This window comes from Cupressus sempervirens, chromosome 3, assembly GCF_028749045.1.
Source record: "Cupressus sempervirens isolate cs-2001-9-10 chromosome 3, ASM2874904v1, whole genome shotgun sequence".
NCBI lineage: Eukaryota > Viridiplantae > Streptophyta > Pinopsida > Cupressales > Cupressaceae > Cupressus > Cupressus sempervirens.
The window spans coordinates 608,568,247-608,577,325 of NC_143120.1; the positions used below are offsets into that span (position 1 = coordinate 608,568,247).

The 9,079-nt window shown below is 41.0% G+C and overlaps 1 protein-coding gene across 1 annotated transcript in view; it reads left to right on the forward strand.

Moving 5' to 3' along the window:
- Window positions 1-8,802, forward strand: part of LOC149568149 (uncharacterized) — a 30,746-nt gene extending 21,944 nt beyond the window's left edge. The window contains exon 2 of the mRNA XM_089821145.1: window positions 8,381-8,802. The gene's annotated coding sequence lies outside the window, so the exon portion shown is untranslated. The remainder of the gene's footprint in view (window positions 1-8,380) is intronic.
- Window positions 8,803-9,079: the final 277 nt, after the last annotated feature.

Here is a 9,079-nt window from a genome sequence, read left to right on the forward strand (position 1 = left end):
TGGGTGGAATTGGTGGAAGAAGCACGAGAGGAGTTCTTGAATTTGTGTTTGCCGAGGGAGGAAAATTTAGACGGAAGAGCATCAACTCGCACGGTTCGCAGTGCCGAGGGAGCATAAGCGTGGAGTGACCTCTTCGTCCGGGATAGACTTCTGCAGGAAACAACTTCAGAAGATCCGTCTTCTTCACCAAAGTTCGCAATTGTCGACACCTTCGGTGTGGGAGTGCAAACCGCCGGTGTGGGAGTGCAGACCGTCGGTGTGGGAGTGCAGACCACCGGTGTGGGAGTTTAGACCTCCAGTATTGTGATGGCGGGACCCAAAGAAAAGCTGCCGAAGTTTGAAGGCGATGGTACCGTCGACCCCATCCGACATTGTAAGACATGTGAGACAATTTGGCAGGCAAACGGAATAACAGATGCCAACGAATGGGTTAGGCAATTTTCGGCAACCATACGGGGTGTCGCGATTGATTGGTTTTCGAATACGGATCCACAAAAGTTGAATACCTGGGATAACATTAAAAAGGAGTTCCTGGCAGAATTTAAACTCTTGCGGGATGATAATGAAATCATAGTAGAGATTTTCAATACCAAACAGGGGAAGCACGAAACTGTCCGCGTCTATGCCAGGGGATTAAAAGACTTAATAAACAAAATGGAAAGCAAGCCAGCAGACGAATTGCAGAAAAGATCGTTCGTGGATGGCCTACGCTCGAAGTTGCGGAGGAAAATGAAAATTGTGCCATCGTCGTCATATGTGGATGCGTATAACAGAGCCCTGGACCTTGAAAGTGAGCAGAAGACAAAGAAGAAAACTAGCTCCTCTGATTCTGATGACAACGAGCCTGTCGGAGATGATAGCAACGAGAACGAAGGCAGCAACAAGAAGGTTCGTGCCCTACAGAAGGATATGGTTCGCATGATGAAGGAGTTTAAAAACATGCAGAGGGAGCCAAAAGGCAGTGAACTGTGGTGCATGGAGTGTAAGACCGACGGTCATACTAAAGGATCATGTCCAGAGAACCAATTTTGTGACATTTGTCAGATCATGGGCCATTCGACAAAAGACTGCCCCTTTAACATGAAGACGAGGATCTCTGCAGGTGCTTCTCACACAGGAGGCTTCCTTGTCGAGTAGTAGCGGAAACAAGAATACTGTTGGTGCTACATCCAGAGGATACAGGAATAATAGTAGAGGGCAAAATAACAACAATGCAAACAATAACAATAATAATGGGAGCCGAAGTCGAATTCAGTATGATGCAAACAGACGGCCGATTGTTCAATGTCGAGCACGTAATTTGTGGGGTCATTTTGCGCGGGATTGTACAGTGGCAAACACATTGAAATTATTATGCAAATGGTGTGGACCCGGCGATTACGAATATTCCAAGTGTGCAAAGTCTGGAGTAAACTTGATCACTGTCGGCACAGATGTAGAGGAGGTTTTGGCAATTACACGGAGGCAAGCAGAGGAAAAGAGAAAATTGGGGGAAGCGCAAGCGAAAATTGCAAAGGCATCGTCGGCGAGGACATCTCAGTTGAAGGACATCATCGACACCTTGGCAAGGAACTTCACAGAACAAAACATTGTACGACAGATCTTACAAATGGAGATACCGGTCAAGATAAGTGACCTCCTCACAATGCCCCAGTTACGGACGGCCATTTTGAATCATACACCGTTTTCGAAAGCAACGGAGGACACAGGAAGGGACAATAGGGAAGTGATGACAACAGACCCAATGCTGTTGGCACTCACATTTGGACGTCATCTGGCGGTTGTCGAGATGGGGATTTTGGGAAATGTTTTGACAGAGACAATTGTTGATGGAGGGTCTGGCGTAAATGTCTTACTGGAGGATACCTGGAAGAAGTTGGGAAAGCCGACGCTGTGGCCACCTACATTCCAGTTGCTCATGGCGGACCAGCACGGGATCAAACCATTAGGAACCTTGAGGGTGCAACCGGTAACCATTGGTACGCAACCATTTTTATTGGATTTTGTGGTTATTCCATTGAAAAGAAAAGGATATGATGCTATTCTGGGACGAGATTGGTTGGTGCAAGCAAAAGTAAAACATGATTGGAAACGAAATACCCTATCAATGGAGCGCGGAGGCAAAAGATTCATAATTGACTTGCACACGCAAATGGTCAGCGAGGAGGCAACATCGTCAGATTTTGAAAGTGAAGGCGAGAGTGATGACGAAGGAAAGAGGAGAATGGAACCGGACGAAGGAGTATTGAGACTTGACGGAGGATCGAATGACGACGACCTGGACTCAGTGAATGGCCTTTACCACTGGCAGATAGAAGACTACGAACTCTTTCCGAGTTGTAATATGCTAAGGGTCAACGAAGGTGAGAAAAAGGAGGAAAATGAGTGTCCGGAGGAATACAGAGAAGCAGATGACGCAAAGGAGGTTATGGCTGAAGAAGGGAAGGACATACAATACAGACCTAGAAAAAAGAAAGATCCCACCATTCGGTACACGGTGAACAGACCGCACAAGAGGAAAAGAATGCATCGCACCATAAAATTACTTGAAGGGTACCGACATCAAGGAAATAAGTTAGATGTGCAATGACTGCAAGCACAGTGGGTGACAGAGGTAACACAGAAAAAAGGAGGAAAATGAGTGTCCGGAGGAATATAGAGAAGCAGATGACGCAAATGAGGTTACAACTGAAGAAGGGAAGGACATACAATACAGACCTAGAAAAAAGAAAGATCCCACCATTCGGTACACAGTGAACGGACCGCACAGGAGGAAAAGAATGCATCGCACCATAAAATTACTTGAAGGGTACCGATAGCAAGGAAATAAGTTAGATGTGCAACGACTGCAGGCACAGTGGGCGACGGAGGTAACACAAAACAGACATAAGGCGTGGCATGACAAACTCAATAGGTTTCAGCCGGGGCAGTTGGTACTCAAGTACGACGGTCAAGATGAAATCAAACAGGAAAGGTTTAAGGCAAGATGGGTTGGACCATATCAAACTCGGGAGGTCGGCGACAATCGGGTGATAAAATTGGAGACATTGGACGAGCAAGAGGCACCTCTGGTAGTCAATAGATTTAAATTGCAAATATATGGTGCCAAGAAGACCCTGTCGCTGTCACAGAATGGCCAGCTGACTCCCTCGTCGTTGCAGAATGGCGACGCTTGGAGGCAAAATTGAGGTGCTGTCTTTCTATTTTTTTACTTTTTTTTGTCAAAAAAAAAAAAATTACAAAAAAAAGAGAAAAAAAAATTGACAAAAAAATAAAAAATAAAAATAAAAAAAAGTAGTAAAAGTCCCGCGGGTGGCTTTCGCGAACATGTCCCGCGGGCAGTTGTTCGCGAACTATCCCGCGGGTAGTTCCCACGGACTGTCCCACAGTAGCTGTCCATGGAAATGTCCCGCGGGTAGCTCCGGCGGACTGTTCTGCGGGAGGTCTTCCGCAGCATGATCTATCTGTTTGTTTTCATTGCCGAAAGAATTGTTGAGCTTCTCATTGCCGGAGGAGTGGTTTCAGCGAAAGATTGTTAGAGTTTTGTTTCTTATTTGCAAAGGAGAGATTGTTGAGTCTGTGTAGAAGATGGGGGTGTGGGGTTTTCTAAAATTTAAAAAAAAAAAAAAAAAAAATGACGACAGATTCAAGTTGTTCGGAATGAGTAGCAGACGATGCCGAACGGAAGGGGAAGCAGCAGTGGTTACTAGAAAGAGTGCAGAATCGGCAGAAAATGATAGAAATGGTGTTTTCCGTGCATTTCTGTGTGGGTTGCGAAGTGCTGATTTGGTCTTGGTGGCGAGGGGCACTGCCCCTCGACCCCGCCCTGTACTGCGACAGGGGGCACACCTGGGGCGCTGCCCTAGGACCACGTGGGGGGGTTGTCCCCTAGACCCCCAATCGTTGCGGATATCAGTCGTGGGAGTCTGACCAGTTGATGAAGACTTGGAGCACTTGGAGTAGGTGTTGGCTGTGAGGTTGTCTTGGTGGATGCATAGAGAGCTCGAGAGGAGCTAATCATCCAATTGGAGGTAGTGCAGTGACACTTAGCTTAGTGGACCCAGTGTTGGAAGCAGAGAAAGCAGCACGGGTGGTTATCAAGGTCAGCTTGAGAAGACAGTATTGTGTTAGCAGAAGCTACAGATGCAACAGGATGAGCCTGGAAGTGATGTGACAGGAGTAGATTTTTCTTGTTGTAGTCACTCTGATAATGTGTTTTGTTTATTAATTTGTCTCAGATATTTTGTAATTGTCGTCCGGAGACGACTTTTCTTTTTGGGGGGGATGGTGTCAGCCGACTGGATGGTTCCGGCGGTGTTTCTGTAGCCGACGGATTGACTGTCGTCGGTGTTTCGTATTTTGTAGCCGACGAGTAAATAGTTTGTAGTGGACATAATGTTTGTGGCCGGCGGACTCCTTCAGGAAGGTTTGGCGGTAGTATTTATATCTTGTCTGGGATCATTGTAAAGCATCAATAATCTACTATCGTTTATCTTATGAAGCATAATGTATGTCTGGCATATGCGAATATAATTCGGCTATTCTATTCCATTGTCTGTATGCATTCATTTCTTTACCAGTACGGTAAACATGTATTATATAGTTATTACTGCTACTCAATTGAGAGGATACCTTGTGGTATGTAATTATTACTACTTTATATTAACAATGTGCATCCTGGATTTTTCTGTATATTTACAAATGAGTATAATGCTTCTAGGTTAGGAAATGAATCATTTTGCTACAACAGAGTAGGGCTATCATCTTCGAAAGTCATGCTAGATGAGAGGAGTTGTTATCTATTTGTGATAACGAAATACTTGCCATAACGCATTGTAACCAAATTCAAATAATATTTAGTTCTTTACCACATCCCCTACTAGGAAACCTAAGTCTGCAAATTGTGAGCAATAGTTTTTGTAATAATATTGAATATTATAGCACAAAACCATGGCACCTGATGCTTTTATGCAGAGACAAATGAAGAAAATCTAGAAATGGAAAGAGTTGAAAAATGATGGATTGTGGTGGCTTGTGGAAAAAGCTAAAGAAAGTGGAACGAGTGTAATGCATTATAATTCCTGAAAATTTCAACCATTTCCAATTCCCAATGAGAAATAAAAATCCACGACCATTAAATTGCTCACACACCTCCCTAGATTAAAAGGTATAGATTGCAATTTTGTAGTTGCAGCTGTCTCTCAAAATGTATGACTTACATGGGCTATCTCAAAAATTGCAAAATACTAAGGATTCAAAATACATTGGACATAAAACAAGAAACCAAATTCAAATAATATTTAGTGCTGTACCACATCCCCTATTAGGAAACCTAAGTTTGCAAATTGTGAGCATTTGATTGTGTAATAATATTGTGAGCATTTGACTAAGCATAATGATATTGTTTGGAAACAATCATGTAGTGTGATCTGCAAATGTTGATGATAAAAAAATACACAATCAAATTCGTAAAACAATTTATTTACAAATAGACTGTAGAAATCTAATAATGTTAATCAGACCCACTTGTGTTTAACAGTAGAAATAAACTTGTACGTGTGCTTCCATTATAGCATATCCAACCTTAATATTTGACATATCATGAATCGAACTGAAATTTCTTTTGTTGAACATTTTCAAATTGAGTCTGTTTCAGACTTAGTTTCTTGCAGCTCTACAGAGTTGGACTCAGATAATCAAATTTTGATGCAAGAAACCAAAAAAGCGGTCTTTGAGGTGCTAGATGGCCTGCCACCCAAGTTCTTCCAAACATTTTGGAATTTTGTAATGACAGGGTCTTTCAATCTCACTTTCGTCTATAATAGATTATAGACTGATTGCTTTATGCAACATGGTTTACAAAATCATCACAATAATAATGGCTTCTGGACTAAAAATAGTGCTTCAAAAAAGTATCTCTGACAAACAAGGTGGCTTCTCCCCTGCCAGATATGTTGTGAAAGGCATCATAATTGCCCATGAAGCCATCCACTCTTCTTAATACCTTAACCAGATCTAGCTTCAGTGAGGAATAGTTTAATTTGGTAAGGTGTTGTATTGAATCCCCTCACTTTTCAATCCTTGTTAATGATGTTGCTGATGAGAAACCATTTCAGACACAAACCAGAAAAGCCAATAGAGAGCACTGAATTTTAAACAAGAAGACTTCAGAAAGAAATAACAGATAATCCTTACATCAAACCCAAATTAATAACTGAGATAACATAACAAGCAACTCCAACATAGCCACTGTCACGGTTTTACAGAATGCTGAATCACTGTTTTTGTAGGCAACGACAAAGGTGAAGATAATAAGACTGACAGCTCTACATGATCATTCAGACAAACTTCAGAAACAAATAAACCCTCCACACTTCCTGAACTGCAGTCATATTCTTCTTCCACAACATTTTCTAGATGCTGATTTTCCAAAGAGTAAGATACAGCCGCTGTGCAATCAGGTTCTGTAGGACTACTATATTCAATTCTAAGGTTTACTGGAATATAACACTTCAATTCAGTTTTTTCAGATTGATCTGAATAATCAGAAACAGAGCTACACTCAGAGATTCCTGAAATGCACTCGTCTTCTTTGACTTCACCTCTGAGGTCTGTTTTCACTTCAGACACAGATCCATCTAGTAGACCATCAAATTCTTTACAACTGTTGCATTTGGGTCCAAAATATTTGCCTGAATAAAACACCGTGGTTCAGGATCCTCAATTCTATCATATTCAACATTGCCACCAACTGGTAGCTCTAAGTGATCATATGCACAAACACCAGAAACAAACCGGCCCTTCAAGCTTCCTGATTTGTAGTCATTCTTTTTCCTCAACACCTTCAAGATATTTATTTTCCAGAGATAATGAAACACCCGGCGCAATCAGGTTCTGTAGGAATGCTGCATTCAGCTCCATGGTTTAGTGGAATATAACTGTTCAGTTCAGTTTCTTCAGATTGATCAGAATCATCCTCACAGACAACAAGCTGCTCTTTGGAATCATTAGTGCATACTTCATAGACAGGTTCAATCTCAGAGCCTAGCAAATTACAGTTATCTTCTTCTTTTACCTTGACTTGAAGACATGAACTGAATTCAGATAATGGTACTTCCAGAAGGCCATGGGGTCCTGACAGGCAAATTCTGATTCAAGTGCATTTACCTTAAATTAAAAGGAGACTTTGTTCAGTTTGACCACAATCATGACAATAGCTTGTAACATCACTGGAAGATTCCTCAATATCAACCCCATCATTATCAACTTTTCCATCTTTATCCTCTGCAGAGACCTTAACATCATGGTTACCCTATAAGCTTTCTATGATAAACAAATGCGTCAACATCAAGATCACAATCATCATCTTTACCGTCCTTGTCAGCACCAATTACTTACATAGTTTCATCAGCCCCTCAACCTCAGAAGCATCCACTAAAATTTCTGCAACTTGATCTTAATCAGAGGAGCTGTTTGCCATGTCATGGTCAATTGCCTCAATATCAATCTTCTGTTTATCAATCTCAACCTCCTCAAACCCTTGTGTATGCGGTGCATTCCTAGGTGGTTCCAAGTACACAGGCTGAGCAGAACGTTTCATGGCGGTGGGTGTTTTGGTGGTTTACACTATTTTTTTTTTGCTTGCATTTATCAAACGCGAGCTAGCATTGAAGCACATTTATATGAACAACTTGTGTTAAATAAGCCTATTCATTGTATGCATGCTGAGCAATTCGTGGTCCACTAACTGCTATACTGGCCAATTTATTATTGTTTCAAAATAGTCTGGGAAAATTTTTCAGTACGAGACATCATGGGATTTATGCTGAAGTCTAACACAAAATAGCCTATCAGCTAATAATAAAAGGGTGATGTAGGGAAAAGGCTCGATCAGCCTAGAGGAAGAAATAATCTGGTTAAAAATCAAATAAAGTATTTAATAGAGAATAAAAGTAATGGGAAGGTAACCCTAAAATTGAATATGTGTTTTGAGAGAATAAGTAACTTGGAGGGTAGCCATTTCATCATTCTGTCATTTTTTTTTACAGCAACAAGTTAGTTTCCAGCAACAAATCCAATTTCTTAAGGACAGAATCCTTGGGAGGACAGTGAATTAGACAAAAACGCAGTTTACCATTGGGTAAATCTATCCAGGGTTTCCATTTGGGCACCATTGGTTACTTCGGAGACAGAAATTTACAGGTTTATGATGGTATGGCACTTAGGGTTAAAAGGGACATTATTGAATTGTTATTCTAGTTCATTAACATTGTTACCAACAGCTGGTTGCTGCATTTGGAGACAATTTTCAGTCATTTCCACTAGGGTTTCATATTAAAAACCGTCCTCAGTCTATTTTGCTTGGATGGCTTCATCACAGGCATCATTATTGAAGATAAAATGGAGTTTCAATTGCTTCAGAACTATCTCAGAGCAGTTTGGACAAGAACATTCCTCTCAGTGGTTATAGCAAGCTCCAGTGTGGAATACATCAGCATACAACAGCTGAGACATGGTGGCTAGGGTTTACATTGAAGGGCAGATTAAAAATTAAGTGTTTTAGGTTTGATTCGAGGGGTTTCATGGTGTTGTTGAGAGTGATTGAGCATTCTTTACAGTCAGATCTGCAACTTCAGAATTGGTGTCACATTCATTTGTAATTGCTTTTGAATTCATCAGTAAAGTTGCTAGTAAGTTGTGCTTGGGATATCTGGGTATGGGTTTCTTGTCATGTAATGTTTTCTAGACTTGGAACGAAATTGTTATTGACTACTCTAAATAGATCAGAACCCTCAATTTCTATATCAGGTGTAATAACCATCCCAGGTTCTGAACTTGCCAGTTCTGATTTTGACATTTTGTTGCAAGTCTGATTTGTATTTTGTTGTTTTTCTGATTTTTTCATTTTTCCTGTTTCTCGTTTTATGTTTTCTTTTGTGTTTCTTGGACAATAAGAATGCAATGCCAGAAATAACAAATACTGAAAGATGACTAATTTCTAAACTCATCGTCAAGTCTGAACCAAAATTGGTTTATTTCTTTTCAAACACAAGTATAAATCTGTACCAGGCTAAATGTA